Source organism: Simochromis diagramma, unplaced genomic scaffold (assembly GCF_900408965.1).
Source record: "Simochromis diagramma unplaced genomic scaffold, fSimDia1.1 OVJJ01000344.1, whole genome shotgun sequence".
NCBI classification, from domain to species: domain Eukaryota; kingdom Metazoa; phylum Chordata; class Actinopteri; order Cichliformes; family Cichlidae; genus Simochromis; species Simochromis diagramma.
In genome coordinates, this window is record NW_024387375.1 from 1,808,179 (window position 1) to 1,828,272 (window position 20,094).

Below are 20,094 nucleotides of genomic sequence, written 5' to 3' on the forward strand. Positions count from 1 at the left end.
TACTGTAAACACAGGAAAACTAATTTAGCAAGGGTGTATCCAGTCATATTACTTCTTTGTTCTCAAATAATAACTTTTGTTTGTTATGGGAATGTTGGCACACAACTACCACTGTAGTGGCTTTCATGCCATTGATGAAGCTGTAAATAAAGAGCTTGAAAAGTCACAGCATGTCCATTCTTCCTGGAGCAAGAAAGACATTTTTACACTAGTCGCAATTAAAGCAAATGCGAAAACAATAGAAGAAAAAAAATCTAAAGCGACGTCGCAGTAAGAAGCTTGCATATCCTTTGTTTTTTGGGGTTTTTTTGCACAAAGGCAGTTAGGAAAACTTGTCATTAGAAACATCCAGCTGCTCTATTTTCTGAGCGGTGATAATGTGCTCTCGTAAGACTTTTGACAAGAGGAAGCACACATGAGGCATGAGTTCATGCCGAGTTTATGTCATGTGAGAGTACAGCAGCTGAAAAGCAGCTTCTATCTATCTGCAAACAGAAACACGAGGGCAACTTAGAATAACAGCGGCACATTATAGGTGTTCATCTACCAAGGATCCTGCTTAAGGTGTGATATATGCTTCATTGGAGGCTCATAAATAATTGACTCATTACATAATGGTGAAGACAACCTTCCTTCCCTTAGTCATTATTTACTGTATAAAGAAAATTCCTTTGAATATATATGACAAACCGCCAATTCCTGAGGAATCAATGTTGCACACATTCATAAGTTTATCAAACCATCTATTGTATGTATTCTCAATCCGTATTCGCAGCAGCCCAGGGTGTTTTCTGCCGTTCATCAGAGAGGCTGTTTTCTCTATTGAGATAAGAAATTAAATCTGCAGGAGCGGAGGATGCTGGGTTTGCTGCAGGGTGGTGAAGCAGCAGCTCTGATAATGGAGCCGACTCCCATTGCGCAGGCTATGAGGCAAACAGCCGTGGCGCCAGCCCAACCCTGCCTATGTGAGAGGATAGTTAACAGAGTCACTCAGCTGAGGATCTCTCTCTCGTTCTCTCTCTGCCGCTCTCTCCTTTCTGTATGTGAACATGTGGTTAAAGCTGTATGTGACAAAGCGAAGGAAAAGTATGAGACGCTGTGCTTTTGAATTGCTCCGTTTCTCAATTCGAGCTAGTGTGTGGGAGAAAAAAGAAAATGAAAGAGTAAAACTGCAAGCTTCGCCTTTGTGAAGGGAATATGCTCACATGATGAGTCAAACATATTGACCCTGAGCGATCGATCGAGTCAAAGGGTGACAATATTCCTTTAGCATATCGTTATCAAAGCCTCTTCCTTTCTGTCCGACTGCCGCCATCACTTTCCTCTCACAATAACAGTCTGGATGTTTTGTAGAGTGTTATGCAAATGTAAAGAGGGTTTTAATTTCAATTTGGGAACTCACCAGAACACTGGGCTGTTTTGGATGCTCCTCACAGGGTTCAGTTCAAAGCAGCCTGCGGAGAGAAATAAACGGTCACACCTTAATGTGCAGGCACAAATAACATTGGGGGCCATACGGCAGCAGTTGTAATAGTGTCAGAATTGTAAAAAGGTTCAATTTATAGTTCAATCTTTGATTCCATCCCAGACTTAATACAAATGATTTGATATTTCTGTCTTGGTGGAACAAATAATTTTCTGCCTACAGAGCCTCTTACCCAGGTAGAATTTTCGAGAAGAAATATCGCTCTACTTGCCTCCTACTCTAAAGAAGATTTCCAGCTTTACATAGATAATTAATATTTTTCTCAAGTCTATATAATAATTAACCTTGGATTGTCATTACAGCTATTAAATAGGATGAATGGATTCAATGAATGCCGACTGCTGAATGCTGAACATGTCGTTTCTGGAGGTTTTGCGACCTTCTTTTGTGCCATGCACTAAGTAACACACTGCATTATCGCTGCAAATTTTATTATTAAGATGTCACCCATAGAAAAATCGAGAGGTTCAGTAAAGGTAATAACTTTAATAGAATGATAAAGAAATACCGTAAGGTATTTTAATTCAATACAGCCTCCACACTGACCAAGCGATTAAAGATTATATTGCGGGCACAGAAACAATCTGTCCCAGCTCATTAATTACACCCGCCTTTTCAGTTAAACAGTTATTTAATGAATTAAATTAATCATCTAACTAATCATTTCATTAATTAACAACATCTGCACTGATTCTTCTGCACTGTCTCAAAGCTGTGAACCAACCTTAAACCTCTTATTAGCAATACCAAAACCTTTTACTACCTTTATGCTAAAAGGTCAAAGCAGGATCAAGTTTTTACAGATAGATCGCTTTAGCTTCCTCTCTCCAAATTTTTAATAAAAGACATTTTATGAATTCATGAAGATATTAGCTCATTTGGAATTTGATGGCAACACAAGGCTGGAAACGTAATTGGTATTAAACAGAAAAGACTGAAAAATGAAAAATCATTTAGCAAAGAATTAGGTTAATTGGCAACAGTAACCAGTAACACCACTGGGTTTAAAATAGCATCTTAGAGAGGAAGAGTTTCTCAGAAGATGCACAAGATACCCAAATTTGCAAAAGACTGCATCTACAAATTACAGAATCATGTTTCTCAACGTAAAATTGCAAAGGCTGGGAATATCTCTCGTACCTCTGTATGGTACGTAACATCATCAAACAATTGAGATTATCTGGAGAAATCTCTGTGTGAAAGGGACAAGGCCAAAACTCAATGTCAGAGGCCTGTGATCTTCAGGCCCTCAAGAGCTCCTGCATTAAAATCACTGTATGGGCTCAGGATCACTTCCAGAAGTGCAAGCTGAAGCTCTTTCACACAAAGAAGAAGCTATATGTGAACATGAAACAGAAATGCCACCATTGTCTTTGGGCCACTGTTCATTTGTAATATGAGGCAATTGGAAAACTATGAACATGGGTAATCTGCATCCTCCAGATTACACAGAAAAGAGAAGAGGAACCATCTGACTTGTTATCAGCATTTAGCTCAAAAGCCCAGGTTTCTGATGGTATGAGGATGCATTACTGCTTATAGAACTGGCAGCTTCACATCTGGAAAGACACCAATAACCTCCTAAGACCCGAACTCTTCCACGGCATGCATTTTTAATTTCTCTTTGATATTTGGGCTGATTGGGACCTGATGAATGTAGAAACAAAGAATAACCAGATTTTTTTTTTTTTTACCTGATTTTTGTTTTTAAGAAAAATAAAAGCCACATATGAGGATATTCGTTTAAAATTTTGATAGAACACTAGCAGTATAAAGTGGATATCAGGCCCCTGTAGAGAAAAATTGAGTATTTTGGTCTAAATAACCCAAAATGTGATGTCCACATATGTGGACGCCAGGTCCTAGGAGGTTAATGCTAGAAGGTATATACAGGTTATAGGGCAACATATACAATGTCTTGCATATTTCAGCAAGTCAATGCTAAAGTAACATACTGCAGCTATTGAAACAGCATGGCTTCACAACAGAAGACTCCCTGAACTGCTGACCTGGCCTGCCTGTACACATTTGTACCACCAGGAAGTGAAAATTACAGTAAAGAAGACCCAGGGCTGTTGAGCAGCTCGAATCCTTTATCAGACAAAAATGAGACAACATTCCTCTTCCAAAAGTCCAGCAGCTGCTCTCCTCAGTTCCCAGATGTTTACATACTGTTATTAGAAGAAGAGGGGATGCTACACAATCATAAACACAGCCCATTAAACACAAAGATGTGTTGCTGCTATTAAATTCAGAATGAGAAATTGCTCAATTTCTCAGCTTAAACATTTCATATGTTTTCTGTGGTTAATTGCCAAAAAAAACTTATTTCATTCTGATTTTCTTTAGATTTTACAAGCGTCCCAACTTGAGTTCATAGTACTGCATGCCAAAAATATTCCACTAGATATTTTTGATCCATCAACTTGTATTCAAGTGAGTAAAAATGTGTTGTTGTTGTTGTTGTTGTTGTTGTTGTTGTTGTTGTTGTTTTTTTAATTGACAACAACTAACTCACATCACCCACCATAAAAATCAATGGTAATATCTGGCAGACAGATGATCTGTTATTAACACGTTTAAAGCACTGACTGGGTATAAACCCAGCATGTACCATCTAAGTTTGGTGTAAACACTTTCCCAAATACACAAAGAAAATGTCAAATCTCATTGAAGCCACTGCAGAAATGTAAATAGGTTAAAATTGTTCAAGGCAGCTTTCTTTCTGTCTCTCCCCAGTTCACTAAATGTGCACATGGAGCTATCATTTTTAATTGAAGCTTTAGGAGATGAAGGAAAAGAGGAACAGTTTTTCAGGAGTAATGACAACATAGGAATAGCTCTGATTCTCCTCTGTCAAATTTAATTGCCAAAACAGCCATCTTGATTAAAATCTCAACAGCCCTTTTTATCAGTCCCAGCCATGGCAGAGAAAGCGTGTTTGTCCAAGCAATAAATATTTACCAACCCAAACTCTCCATTCTACCAAGTGTAAACAAGGTAAGTCTCTACAAAAGACCCTGACATTGAGAGCAACCTTTAGAGGTTGTTCAGTAGCAATCAATTACATCAGATAGAGACATGCCCCCACTTCTTCTTCTGTGTCAAGTTTGCGGCTCACCTCCTGCCTACACGGGCTCTCTTAACGTGCACTGTGGGTGATATTCCAAACATTAGCTAAATCCAAAATCATCAAGTTTAATCTAATACAGCTTATTTTCTTTTACATTACAAAATGTCAAAGAGCCAGCATTCCCTGACCTAAACAGCAATGTGAAAAGTACAATTTCATGGTTGCTGCTCTTCCCTGAGATGCCTATTTTATCTCTGTGTTCTTAAAGGACTAAAGATTTGACTAATACATACTGTACACACTCGAGCTGCAAATATCACCAGTGCTTTTCAAGACGGTTTAAGCCGTCATAGCACATATTGTAAATGCACGCTACCTGCCCCTCCATCGACTCATCAAACTCCCACTCAGACACATCAAACACATCCAGTGCGTGCGCATCCGCGTCACTTGAGTGACATGCCGATTGGGTTTTGTGCGAGGATTTTCTACTCTGCATATGGCTGATTGCTGCTATTTCTCTAATTAAAAACACTGTAGAGGGATGTGTGACTTCCAGTGGCGAGGAGAAAGGTCGGATGCTCGAAAACAAAAGCAGTTTTTTCTTCAAAACATCTTTCAGAGATCAGATGTCATTAGACTCATATACCGCCTCTAGCCAGTTCTTCAGTTGTGCCAAAACAGATGGTGTGTGTAGCTTTTAAAGCTCGACTCCTGTGGCTAAAAATATATAGGGCTCAGAGCTCGTTAATTCCCTTCAATCAATACATTTGCCTTTATTTTCTCTGTCGTTACAAAGAAAAGTAACTCATATTGATTATTATTTACCAGACTGAAATTTTTAATGATTTAATTCACCCAAATCTACATATCTTAAGTATTTTCTGTCATACAGTGAGAAGTAACATTTCATATGCTCACATTCACAATGCAGAACCACAAAAGATTTTTGCTACAATGACTAATTTAGCCAAATACCAGCTAATTCTAGTACTATAACTGCCTAATCAATTACCAGCAACACTGTCTGCCATAAAAATAATATCATGACTCTAAATTCTATACATTTAAAGTCTTATATAATTGTTATACTGGTGATTTCTATTTGACTGATGATTCATTAGATACTGCAGCAGTGAGTGTGGAGGTTTGCTTCTCCCTGCTTTTGTTAACCCAGCGTAGCAACCCAGGCTTTTCATCTGCAGCCATCCTCAAGGACAAACAGCTTTTTGTTCACCGCTTTTTGAGAACCTCAGCCGTTCAGTACACAGGGTGAGGCAGCCGTTTGGATAGAGGTAAGCTTGGATTTTAATCACGCCCCGCATACTGACAAAATGGAAGCTTTTAGATGACTACTCTAGTTTTATCCCCCCAAAATGATGTCACGTTACTGATAGCCATAGAAACTTTATCAGTCGAAGCACTCTGTAGAATTCCTAATGTGTTTTTCATTAGTAATAATCATGACTCAGCAGACTCTCAAACTGATGGCAGTAATAGCACCAGGACCACCTTTAGCAGCAATAACTTTAAGTAATCATTTTCTCTATGCCTTTATCAGTCTCTCACATCACTGTGCAGAAATTCTGGTCCACTCTTCTTTACAGCGTTGCTTGAGTTCAGTGGAGGATTGCAGAAAGGTCGCTTATATACAGAGTTCACGGTCAACTCACGATATCCTCTGTGGCTACAAATCACACCCAAATCATCGCCCCTCCACCACCGTGCCTCCCAGTTAATGTGAGGCATCTCCATTTTGGTCTCATCTTTCTAAGGACGCTGTTTTGTGGTTTGTTCAAATGCAACTTTGTAAACCTAAGCCATGCTGCCATGTTTTTTTTGCTGTTTTGTTTTTTTAGAGAAAAGACGTTTTCTCCCCAAGCCAGACTTGTTCAGTCATCTCTTTAATTCTGCTGTTATTAGCTTTAACATTTAGCATGCTAACTGAGGTCTGTAGTGTCTAAGATGTAGCGCTCTGGATTTTTTTTTCATTAGACCCACCATTAGATGGTCTGACCTACGGAATTGTGTTATTGTGTTACCACACATGCTCCTGACCAGCAAACTCCCAAAATTTCTGCTTGTGGTCACACAAAGTGGATTTGATAAGCAGTACATTGAAAGACCCTGGAATATTAAATCTCTATACCTCTGTCTAAAATATGTTTAAAAATAGCAAGCGAATAGAATACATACGTCTCTATTACTCTGCTTGACTTGCCAGAAGGTTAATGTAAATATTTTAAGGCCGTGGCCCAGGTTGTGATCACAAAAGCAAATCTAAAAACAAATAAAGAACCATATATACAATAGGGGCAGGGGGAAAAAAATCGATACTGTGTAGTATCGTGATATTTTGTTTGCTAATAATGTATCGATACAGGGACAGCAGAAATCGATATTTTGTTACAAAAAAAGTTTTTGTGCTCTGACTTGAGAGCATGTTGATCCTTTTTCTGAGCGAGAATCCTGACATTCCTTCACTGTCCAAATGTGTTTAACTTTTTTTGGCAGCAATAAACATGACAGTTTACTTATTTTAATTTAAGACATGTTTTATTTTAATTAAGTTTAAAACTTTATTTAATGTAAAATTATATTTTGTTTTAATTTACTTTCAAATTCTTCAGTTGCTGAATGGGCTGCATAGTTTTCATAAATTGCATAGTTCAGAATAGCTATAATTGTACCAGATGGTTGCATTCAGTTAAGTTGGACTAGTATGTAATACAAACCGTTCCGTTTGTCAACAATAAGTGCGAGACTTTGATATTAGATAAAATGAATATTGATAAAGTTTACCTTTATGTACAGAATCTGAATATCGCAGATATTTAAAAAAAAAATTGCAATAATATCGTATCGTGCGTTAAGTATTGTGATAATATTGTATCGTGGGATGTATGGTGATTCCCACCTCTAATATACAAATTGGGGTTATGAACCTAACCAGTCAGATGAATTGTAAATAGTAAGAGGCAAGAGGCATATAGAGGCCTAGGGAGTCTGAGCAAGAAGCGACATAATGAGAAGAAATGAGAAGAAAAAGGATTCAAAGATGCAAATACCCACGCCATTACAATGCATGCTAAAGTGATGGTTTGACTGCAGTGTTTTCCTCTCATGAGGATGTTAAATATGCTGTGATTTTTATCAGACACCAAACAGCCGATTTAGCAGACAGCATATGGCTCTCTTAGCATGCCCACAGTTGGCATACTGTCCATTACCAGTACCTCTAGGGCAGCCAATGTGACCTCTAGAGAGCAGAGCGCTCCCAGACAAAGGCAACAACCTAAGGCAAAGGCCAGCTGAGGGCTGAACTGCAAAGAGCGGGGACACATGAATGCGCAAATGCAAAAATGTGCTTATGTTTTACGATAACATTTATCATGACTAGGATGTTGTGACTCCTTTGTTAGGAAGGAAATCTCTTTGTGGTGCAGACAGTGACCACTGAGACACTGAGCAATAATACAAGATGCCGGAGAGAATCACATCAAATAAGATACGCTCTAATAATTGCCATGGTTATGCAGCTATTTTTAATAAAAAAGCACACAGTTACATTTGCAAGTCTATGTTATCCTAAACTGTGTACTACATATATAAGTCAGTGAACCACAGAGAGCAAGGTGACTGAGTAGTACCCTTTAGTCATCTCATATGATAAACTATAAACAGAACACGGCTGTGCACAACTTGGCCAAAGAGGTCAGCAGGGTCAGCGGTGTGTCTTGGACATGCAAACTAAGAGCATGTGAAGAATCAGAGTTTCCCCTCAAATCTTGATGAGTCAGGATGGATCGTCTCCGTGGCTCATCATCTGATGCTACGGTAGTAAGCTCTTTCCCCTCCCCTTTCCCCCTTGCGAACAGAAGCCTCTGATGATGTCCGTAATGCTATTTATACACTTAGGCACACTCAGCACATTTACTAGCATCACATAAATAATCAGCAGGTATGAGAGACAGCGTGCAAGAAGGATAGGTTTGCTATCGGTTACAACAACTTCTGGCTTCCTAATTTCACAGAGAAATGTACCAGGTGTGGAACAACACAGTTCTGGCTGCATCTCCCGGGTTATTTCATTCTGTGCTAAAAACTGAAACTGAGGTTTCACTGCAGACATAAACAAGCAACTGTCTGTAATAATGGGCATTTTTAATGAATAATCTTTAATGGGCATATAGATTCTTCTGAGGAGCATAATACGGTGCCAGAGAACTTAAACTCCATATCAGAAACATGTCAGGTTTCTTACTAATAGGACACTGCGCAACTTTAAATTCTCTGCAGAGGTGTGCTGTAGCAACTGGCCACTTAGTTTTCTGAATAAAAAACAAGAATACATCATTCATAAGCTAAAATAATTACTACACCATAGCACTACAAAACATTTTTGGTTTACTAGCTGATGAGCATGTTACAACACAAAATATTCATTGTTGACACAAAATATTGACACAAAATTATATATTTATATATATATATATATATATATATATATATATATATATATATATATGTATATATATATATATGTGTGTGTATTAGGGGTGCAACGATACTCGTATCGATATTGAACCGTTCGATACAGTGCTTTCGGTTCGGTATGCATATGTATCGAACAATACAAAATTTAATTTATTTTATCAACTTTCCTTCTGACGATGCTGTCTGTGTTGAGCACTCAGTGGATCTGTGCTCGACAGTGCAGCCTAGGCGGAGTAGTCGAATGCAGATTCACTGAGCGCAGGGCAAGCTAGCGAGACAGAAGTTAAGCTCTCCTTGCAACATGGCAAATTGAACCTTCTCCACCCTCATTCAGATGTGGCGTTTGGAACTATTTTGGTTTTCATGTGACATATGACCCTGAAGGTAAGCGCGTCATGGACTAAAGTAAAACAGTATGTTGGATGTGCCACGCAATGCTCAATTACATGGGTGGGAGCTAGTGTGTTAGCGCAGTTAGCTCGTTAACGTGTTGGCCGTCCAGCCCCATGCACAGGGCGATCCGTGGTAGCTCATTAACGGAGATTTGCCGTGTTGTGGCGTTAACGTCATTTCAACGAGATTTACGCTGACAGCACTAGTGGGAACACAACGAATATGACTGCACATTTACTCTGACATCATCCTAGTGCAAAGGACAAGTGGAAGCAGACAAAAACAACAAGCACGCATGCTACAAACTTTACCCGAGTCATTTAGACAGCCGTTAGCACATGATTCTCCTTATGGGAACCTGATATGTTTAATATGCTGCTGAGAATATAGCCCAGAAGAAGCGTATAGTATAGCTTTTATTTTGGAAAGAGCCATTTCTCTGTAATTAACTCTCTTTTCCAAAGATGAGTGATTCCTCAATCAGATACAGGGCTCGCAAAATCGCTAGCCCTACGTCCCGGGGCTAGCGATTTTTCCAGTCGGGCTACCAAAATCTATCTCTTCCCTGCCCGTCGGCCTATCGTAGGAAGGAAAAATATATGTCAATGCTTTTGCATTCTTTCGGAAATGTAGCTGGGTAATTATGTCATTGGCATCGGTGAGCCACTGTCAATATGTGACATATTGAAATCGCGTTTGAATTTGCGCTTGTTTTTTGCTTTCACTTTGCAATCGCGCGAACTGTGTATAGAGAGCGACAGCACTGATTGGTGAGTGATGATAATTTGTGCACCAATTCCTCTGACATCGTCTTATCAATCGTTAGCTTACTATGCAAACATGACAAGTGAAATCTCCCGCAGCAAGCTTAAACATATGAGAGGTTGATCGCGCAGAGAATTGCTGAGCGTTATGTGAGTGCGTGTGTAAAAGCAGCAGGATATATATTTTAGTTCTGCTGAGCCAAATAAGACAGGTCAGGGTGAAGAAGTGACAGCCAAAGAAAAGCTTACCACAAAACGGAAAAGTTATGACAAATCAGACTATAAGGCAAAAAGAAAGTGCAGCTTTATGGTTTCATGGACAAAAGAATTTCTGTGGCTGCAATATGACAAGCTAAATAACCAGGGCTGCACATAAGTGGTCCGCAGGTGCGCATTCGCTGTCAAAATAAAAAACGCGCACAAGATAAGAAGTTGTGTTTGCGTACATAAGATTTTCAGGAGGAGGACAGACATTTGTTTAGAACTCTTAAAGATGTCGAAGAAGCTCCTTTAAGCAATTACTGTGATGTTCCTCCACCTCCAAAGAAATGTCAGAAGGAGTCCGAACCACAAAAGAAGCACGTATTCTCGGAAAAGTAGTTGCAGGAGGTGAGCTGGCTTCAAACAAATGATGAACGCACAGAGATGTGGTGCAGAATGTGCCGTGAAAATTTAATAAATGACAAATTAAAAAGGCATGAACATTTTTTTTGTATCGAAAAAATATCGAACCGTGACACCAAAGTATTGAACCGAACCGTGAATTTTGTGTATCGTTGCACCCCTAATATATATATATATATATATATATATATGCGCACATGACAGTAATCGAGATAAAAACAGAAGCATGTTGTACCCAAAGTATTGCTTTTTTTCTCCTTTTTTGCTGTTATTGGTATTATTATTCAGCCCTGGACTTTGCATTAGTGGAACTGTTTTTTGTTTTTCTCTCTTTTTTTTACCCTTAATTTGAAGGCAGACTGTATACAGAGTCCAGAAATGAAACCCCACGATTTTTTCTGCAAAAATGGCTGCAAATTTGAACACAACTGCAAACAAATGATGTAAACACAAATCGTGTCCAAAAATGCTATTGAATTTTTGGCCCCGCAGTTAATTTGGCATTCTGGAATACAGTCTCTCTCGTTAGACTGCTTGCACTGACTGTCTAGTCGCCAGTACTACATAATCACGCCCTTCATTTACATCTCCTACTAATGTTTACAGAAAAATAAACACGGAAAGATACAGATATACCGCTTCGGTAACAGAAGCTAATGTCTGCTGTGTTCATTCCATTTAAGGCAGCAGACTATTTACTCAAGGGGTTCAAGGAGAATCCAGACCAGCTTCCTTGTGAGAAAACTGTTCTGATGCAGGAGGGGCCAAGCCCCAAAGCACTAAAATACTGCACCCCAAACACGATTATCCAGCACTTTAAATATTCTTCCAAGGGTACATCATGTCCCTGTTTAAATTTGTGTGACAGAAAAATCCTTCCAGGCTTATATCGTGTTAGATGTGATTTTTCAAATGTAGACACACAGTAAGAATTGACATGAAATAAATGGAAAAGTCAAGCTGCATAGGTGCAACTCTCATTGTGAGGACAAAGGGAGCATTGTGGGACAGCAAAGTCCCCAAAACACATAAGGGGAGATTTTCTTTTTAAATCTCTAGCTTCTTTATTGTTGCACTGACATATGTCTATAAAACAGCTGAGGGGAGGAGAAGACTGATAAAAACCCATTAGTTAACTAAATGAGCACAATGAGCTATGCAGAAGTTGAGAAGTGGTTTTGTTGAAGAGTTGGCTTGGACAGGAAAGGGAAAAACCACAGCTCGGTTCGGCTGCAGTGGACAGTTTTTCTTTATTTATTTTATTACTTGATTTCCTTGGACTACAAAGAAGCTTTTGTGTGTCATGACTTCTTTTTTTCCTACCACAGTAGAGTAAAGTTAAAGCAACAACAAGAGCACAAACATCAGAACGTTACCAGTTGTTTCACATATTTCTGACACTGCCCCCAGTAACACTAGACAGCTACAGTATGTAGACGTGTCTGCAAGGCTCTGCAAACACAGCTAGCACCAAGCTTATAGCACTAGTGCTGAGACTACACAGCATCATGCTGGAGGCTTGATGCACTGGCACTCCCAACGTGACGCTCTTCAACAACACCAGAGAAGCAGTGCTTATACTGTTTATACTGCTTATACTGGATATCTACAGTATAAAACCACCAATTCATCACATATACACGTAAACCCACATTATTACTCTGATTATTAAATGTCATATGGATGGTGATTGATTTATTTACAAAGCTCATGTTAACACAAAGGATAAAACCAAAAAGTCAATAATAAAGAGAAATCATTGTTGAAATACAATTTTAAAATTTGTCATTTTTCAATGACTTGTGGATAATTTAACCTTAAGCTTATAAATGTCACTTTGACTAATAAGTTACAGACTTATTAGTGGAGAATTGACCAGCAATACAATGTTTTCCCACAGTATACCATGACACCTCGCTTTAGATTCAATCACGATCATAGCACCAACAGTTCTTACTAATGAACTGCATTTGTGTAGTTTAGTGTGCGTGTGTGTGAGATACATGTTTTTTTAATCCATGCGTATCGCTTGCAGCTGCTCAGTTTGTGTACTTTCTGGTAGAGCCTGGTGCCATGTCAGGTGGCTTGGTTTATTTATAAAGACAGCCACACAGATTTGACAGACTGTTTAATTTTACTTTGAAACTGTGCAGCACATATGTTACAGTAGTGACTACAGCCGTTACATGCACCACATTATGGCTACAGCTATTTAATCAGCTGAAAGGGAAGACATTCACACATTTGATATGTCACTTTGCATGATGTTATAGGTAAAATGAATCCATGATGTGTGTGTTTTCTACTGGTACTCGAATTAAAATTTCAAAGTGTTAGTGATGGAATGCATTTGCACTTTCATACAAGCTGAATAACAAACAGGTTTCACCTCATGAGCTTTATTAACACATCTTCAGCCTGTATGTATAATTTATGGCATGAACATGTCAAAACATGGGATGTGGAAGCCACAAAATGACCCCAACAAATATATGTCTGGCGCAAGCGTTAAACTATCACTTAATCATCTGCATATCTGCCTATAAGGAAACAAAACTGTTACTTATGAACTGTTATTTACAAGGTTCCAGTAAAGAAAGAAGCAAAACAAAACAAAACAAAAGAGATAAAAGAAAAAACACAAGTTATATATTTTGCTGGGCAGAGGCCGTCAGTTTGGTTGTCATTTTAAGTTTGTGCCCATTCAGTAAAAGAAAATACTAATGCAGTACTGTGCAAATGTCTTCGTTTTACTCTTTTGTTTCCAATGAGCTGACCTTCCAATAAGTTTTTAAAGTGGCTTTCAGCAAAAAAATCTCCAGGTTTTGTGAAGGTCTTTTAAAGTTTTGATTGTTTTATTAGAGGAATATTTTTGTGTGTGTTAAGCCACTTAACACTGACCTATGAATTATTCAGGCATTAAAAAAAGCACCTAATTTAAGGGATGAACCAGTGTTGTATCTGCACAATTTAACAGACAATTTAGCAAAGAACCAATTCTGAATTGTATCTTTAGCCACTTTGTTAGCAGTCTGTCAGAAAACATATAATTTGGTCCCGCTTCTTTAGTTGAATCTCTGTAAAATACCAAAGATAACACTTTTACAGGCGTAAAAACAGTATTTTTGATTTGATAAGTTGATTCCCGAAAGAGTAAAAATCTGGCATATCTGCATGCTGTGCAGTGTGTCCTTTAAAAATTGAGGACAATGGACATGTGTGGAACAAAAGACGGAGCGACAGAGCTAAAAAAAACCCACCAAAAAACAAAAAAACCTATCTATCTATAGCAGATGCACAGTATCTGAAAGTCATGAAAAAATAAAATTGAAATACAGCAGAGACCTGACACAGGAACTGAGAGATGCAACTTGCCTTTTACTTGAGCTGCTTAAAGAAATTACAAGAAAGAACCAAAAGAGTTTCAGCTATGTTGAAGTATAAAGGCTGATGTCTAAACCTCTTCAAATCTTCAGATTCTGGCAATGAAATCTGAAGTCCATGTTAATGCAATGTAACATGAGATGACACAATGAAACTTTAATGAGTTCCACGAGAAACTGGCCTGCTGCCGCAGCAAATATTGACAGGGTATTATAAGAACATCCAGAAATATTTTTTGTTCGGCACAGAGTGTCATTTCTGATATGTTAGTCATGGGATTTAAAATTCTTGGCAATAAAATAAAGAAGCAAAAACAATGCCATTTCCAACATTTAGCAGCATCTGAATGTGTAAGAATTTGCCTCAACCTGCTTGTTTTGAAAAGTGATTGTTTTCATACCTCTCCCAGGCTGTCATAGTTAGCTGGACATGGACAGCCTTGCTTAGTCACTATGACAGAACATTGCTTCCATAAAGCATCAGAAGTGCTCCGCTTTGATCCACAGTTACAGTCTTATCTGAACTCAGACATCAAGTGTGCAAAGAGCACCATTGTTTGTTCGGGTCCTGTGATGTACTTGAGTGCTAGCTTTGCATGTCCTGTTATTTACTTCAGTATCTAAGGGCTCCATAAATGCCACAGCACTGGGCTGCAAAGAATAGGATGCAGCCTGAAATAGTATTTCATCAATAGTTTAGATTTGCTCTGCTATTACAGTGTCAGTGGATTTACAATTGATAATAATAGCAAACTGACAACTACACTGCAAACACTATGATCAGAAACAACAGTAAGCCTGATAAACCATGGTACCCTATCCATTTATGTCAGGCTATTGACATCCTTGCAGATATTGAAAGGGATTATGTGACTTAAGTCTGCATGTTTTGCATGCCTGAAGAAGTGTTCTACTTGGATGGAAGCTGATCTTGCCATGCCAGTCAGCTCTGTCTGACTACTGACTTCCTCCTTTGCAGATAATCCCATGAAAAAGACAACTCTTTAATGCTTAACATCCTTAACACAGCTCTCTCAATTCCTTGAATCAAAATTAGCCACCATGCACACACAATCCATTTTGTGCCTCAACACAGACCTTTCCCACATTCCACTGAAGATGTGCCATGAACATGAATAAGGTTCAAAGTGACTGGTGTAAAAAGGCGTCGCTGATAAGGCATGTGGCGATTTTGGGCATACATGACACATTGAGACTCAGTTTGTAGCGGATATCAAATTCATTCATCTTGAATTCAGCATTGGCATGTTATAAAATGAATTTATTTGCTATTTGTGTATATGTGTTATATTCTATACAAATTCAGCTCAGGCTTCTCTTGGGCTTTGCTATAAAGAACTGCAGATTTCCATTAAGATTAAACAATACTGTGGTGGGATGCCCACAAAAACAATATTTACTGTAGGGTTTTATAAAAAGACAATAACCAATTGATAGTAATGCTGTTTCTTGTACTATATGTACAACCAGACCTCCTGCTTTTACATACAGTGAATTATATTGAGTGAAGTCAATACAGAATTTAGCCTGATCCAGTTCTTTGATATAACATTATTACACGGTAAAGGGCAAACTCACGCTCTCAGTTATATATATATATAAGTCCAGCATAAAATGTAAAGCTGGGTTTTTTCTCTGGACATCTGCGGCTGACAAAAATGAAAAAAGAAGAAAAAGAAATATGGGCATGCATCTGCATGAATAAATGACATTACTGGCCAAATGCTCTCAACACCTCCCAACAGATTCTGAGAAGGAGCAGTGAAAGGCGGAGAAATATGACTGCAGTCAAACAGATTGTTTGCTAAGAAATTGCTAAGAAATGTCAATCAAAATACCCTCGAGTGCAGGTTGAGTCAGTGCGCCTACACACAGAACAAACTTCAAGAATGAAGAGAAACCCCAAAATATACCCTGTGCATGTCCACCTCTTAATTCTTCACTAAAGAAAATGATTTTCTGCCTGTTGTTTATGAGTTAACATTTATCAACATGCCAACACAAAAAAATATGTTATAAATAAATTATTTATAATAACATAAGGAGAAGAGGCATATGGAAAAAAAAACTGAGACATAAGAAGCTATAGAAATTGTAGACAAATGAAGACAGATTTGCAAATGTTTCTAATTTGCTAATACATAAAGGACAGATACAGGTTAAAACTAAAATTCAAAATGAACAAGTTCACATTATTTTGTTCCACATTTGACACTTTCTCCTGCATGCTAATGGGGGATGCTCAGGCTGACATACTTTAACTATCCAATCACTGTGCCAGGCATGTGTGTGTCTTTGTATGGTCAGTGTGAAAGATTACAATGACATTGCCTCTCAGAGAGCATTACTGTTATCTGAAGTCAGGGTTAAGCTTCATTTTTGGCTCAAGTCAGTGTCCAGGCTACAGAAACACATTTGCGTGTATTTATTCAAAAAGCTAACTAAATATTGCAGTTCAGTTGTGCAGTTAGCAGTTAGCAGTTATTGATTTGTAGAGTTGAAAAGTTGCTGGAACTGCAAAAGGGAATGACCACAAAACATTTCGCTACCAAGCAGAAGAAAAAGTACAACAAACAAAGATCAATGAAGCATGAAGGAAGAGCAGTGGACAACTGATAGATTTTAATCACTCAGTTTCGCTCTACTAAAAGTAAATTCTTTGCACATTGTGACTTCTGACTCCTCCATTGTAGGGGGAAAAGACCAATAACAACACTATCAGCTGTTCCACGTATTTTTGCCACCAAGTGGCAGTCGACAGCTACAACTTGGAGATGCAGTGGCGTTCCCTCAGGACAAAGCAAGGCAACCGCTGCTTGCCTAGTCAAATCTAAAAATAGACCTCTAATATTCTATACTAAAGCAGAAGCAGTCTATCTCCTTTAAACTCAAATAGCATACTGTCACAAGGCTTCTTGCCTTGGCCGCAGTTGGCCATTGTCCCTGGAATCTCCGCTTGCTTTCGATCCCGTTGGAGACTGTAGCATGTCTCTTTTTCATGGGTGTGTTCATCTGCCGTTAGCAATACCTAGAGATTGTCCAGCTGAGAGACCAGTAGCTTTTACTGGTATTTATGAGAGCACATTGTAGATAACAGCTTTGAGATCAGGTACCATCTGGGCTTTGGGTGGCAACAGAACAAGCAAGTAAATGGGCTTCTGTGATTTATCATCATAACAGATCATTTTCTTCTTGTTAACCACCTTGTCCAGGCTGCATGATGTAGTGAAGATAGAGTGCAGTGTGAAAAAGTTTTTAATAACTCCTTTAGCACATTTGTAAAGAAAACCTTGATGATGGAGAGTATACGTCAAATCCAGTTTAATAAAACAAGCAAGTGAAACAGCTGTAGACTGCACTTTCAGATTAGCATCTATGAGAAATCATTTGTGGACCAAATGTACACAGTTCAACGAGCAGTTTTGCCAATATTCCACCCTCATTTTTCATTCATATTTTTAATCCCTCTGTAGATATTGATAGTTAACCATAAGCTAATATTAAATCATTTGTGGTAATATAGTGCTTGCCTTTCTGCATAAATCTTCGAATGCCACCGTGTAGATGACATGTACCCCACCTTTACCAATCCCCAAGTTTCTAACTGAAGATTGAAAATATGTTCTTTACTCTTCGTGGTTAGATGATTGCTGGTGCTCTGTGCTAATGTTTCCACTGTCTTGCCACTGAAATTTACTGGAATGACTTTTGGGACAATGAGCCCATCACAGAGAGACAGATCAATTCTGAAGCAGTCAAGCAACAATAAAAGAAAAAAACAAAAAAACAAAACACAAAGCACAAAACAAATGAGAATTATTAAGAAATGTTCCACAGATTCAAGTTAGATGTAAGAACTGTGTCAGAGCCACAGTGGTCAGACGAAACATGCGGGGATTAAATATGCAAGTCTGTACACACAATGTTCCTGCACTAAAGCAAATATACACATATTGCCTTATTTCAAGTATTAAAAAAGGATCTTACTTTAAAAAAAAAAAAAACATATACAGTACATAGTGATAAAATTGTACAATCACATAAGGAAAACCTGATGTACTGAGCAGCAGTGTTTAGTACTATCCATCTGGCTGTGGAGAAGGAAGACCACATGGACACTATCCTCAACTCTTACAAAATTTATGTAGATAATATTACAGTTCATCTTGTCTGATATATAGACTGGCTACAGATTACAGTAAAACACAGGGTCCTCTGCAACTTAATGGGTTCAGTTTCTTTCATGTACAGGGTTTTCTTAAATGTTATAACTGATACAAAAATAAGAACTGCATATTTTTAGTTACAGTTTAAAAACTAGAAGTCTGGAGTTCAAAGATGAAACAAGCCCAGTGCACTCGATCACACAGTTTCTTTTGATGTTAACAAAGTTTCTAAAGTAGGTTAGCAAACATCTGAAAGTGGCTAGCTAACTGTTCACCTGGGAGCATAACTGCTCATGTAAAGAGAGATAAAACATAATCACAAGCAAATAATATCATTTATCTTCACGTGTAAATTCAACAACTTGTGTGTAGAAGTCATTGTCCAAGCGTACAAAGAAGCCATCACAAATGCAAGAGCGACCAGGTGGTGAGCGCTAGAGCCGATTCGTGCTGTTATAGCAGTTTACAAAGTTCAAAGTTGAATTTGGTTTGCCTGAATCAATCTGAGGCTTCAGAATTTACTTTTGAATCCTCAGTTTCTCCACATTTAATATAATACAACGATAGTCAGTATTTATACTACTACAAAGCAGAGGTGGGACCAAGTCATTGTTTTGCAAGTCTCAAGTAAGTCTCAAGTCTTTATCCTCAAGTCTCAAGTCAAGTCTCAAGTAATGTCAGGCAAGTCAGAGTCGAGTCTCAAGTCACTGGTGTAAAAGTCCGAGTCAAGTCACAAGTCTGAAACTTTGAATTTCAAGTCCTTTCGAGTCTTTAAAAAAAAAAAAAAAAAAACGAAACGAAAAAAGCATGTTGCAGTTATATGCTAAATGTAAATATTAGACCATGTAATTTTAAAATCTGTGTTTTTCTCAACACATGACAAAATAGTGAACTTAGAAAATATACACAAATTGTGAAATTGCACCTCTTTAAAATGCAGCTCAATTAAACTTAGCTCCAAGAATAATTTTCACCGACAGTTCTGAGATAAGCTGCATGTTATTCTTGGATGCGGTTGTAGGACCAGCTTTAAAATCGCATGACAAAAATATCATACACATTAAAAAAACTGCATCACCAACGTAGCCTGGACAACATTTGCTAGTTAGATGAAGTCAGCTATCTCATCTTAGCATATTTATATGCATATTTATAATCATACGGTTCTTGGAGTGAGTGCATACACTCATGAAGTTTAGTAACTTCAGGTCACTGCAACAAGCCCAGGTACAGTTTACCGACGGATGGGTACAGGACCTTGAAATGCACCGTGTAGAACGAAAGACCATCGTACATATCATAAGTTTACCAGTCTCACAAATTGTCGTCATAAATACACATTCCTTAACCGTTTATTAATAGGACCTTTGAGCTCAACGGTAATTAATTAGCAGTGGAAGTAATTTCTGGTACCCATCACAGAAATGTAGCAGTGACAATAATATTGTATGCTGTAATCGCACTGGGCAATTAGTGATACAAAACAACTGTTTTACCCTGTGAATAAAAGTATATGTTTTTGTCAATGTACCATAATAACAGAAGCGAAACGCAATATTGTGTCAGGACAATTCACTATTTATGCACAATAAACAAAGGAGCATAGCGCGACATTTTCTGTTCAGCGCCAGACTTGCTTGTAACCTATATCACCAATTATGTTATGAAAATGACGTATTAACTACTA

General features: G+C 38.2%; 1 protein-coding gene across 4 annotated transcripts in view; it reads right to left on the minus strand.

Moving 5' to 3' along the window:
• Window positions 1–20,094, minus strand: part of lrfn1 (leucine rich repeat and fibronectin type III domain containing 1) — a 132,781-nt gene that overhangs the window by 64,033 nt on the left and 48,654 nt on the right. For all 4 annotated transcript variants that reach the window (XR_005692706.1, XM_040008682.1, XM_040008684.1 and 1 more), the window contains one exon: window positions 1,403–1,454. The gene's annotated coding sequence lies outside the window, so the exon portion shown is untranslated. The remainder of the gene's footprint in view (window positions 1–1,402; window positions 1,455–20,094) is intronic.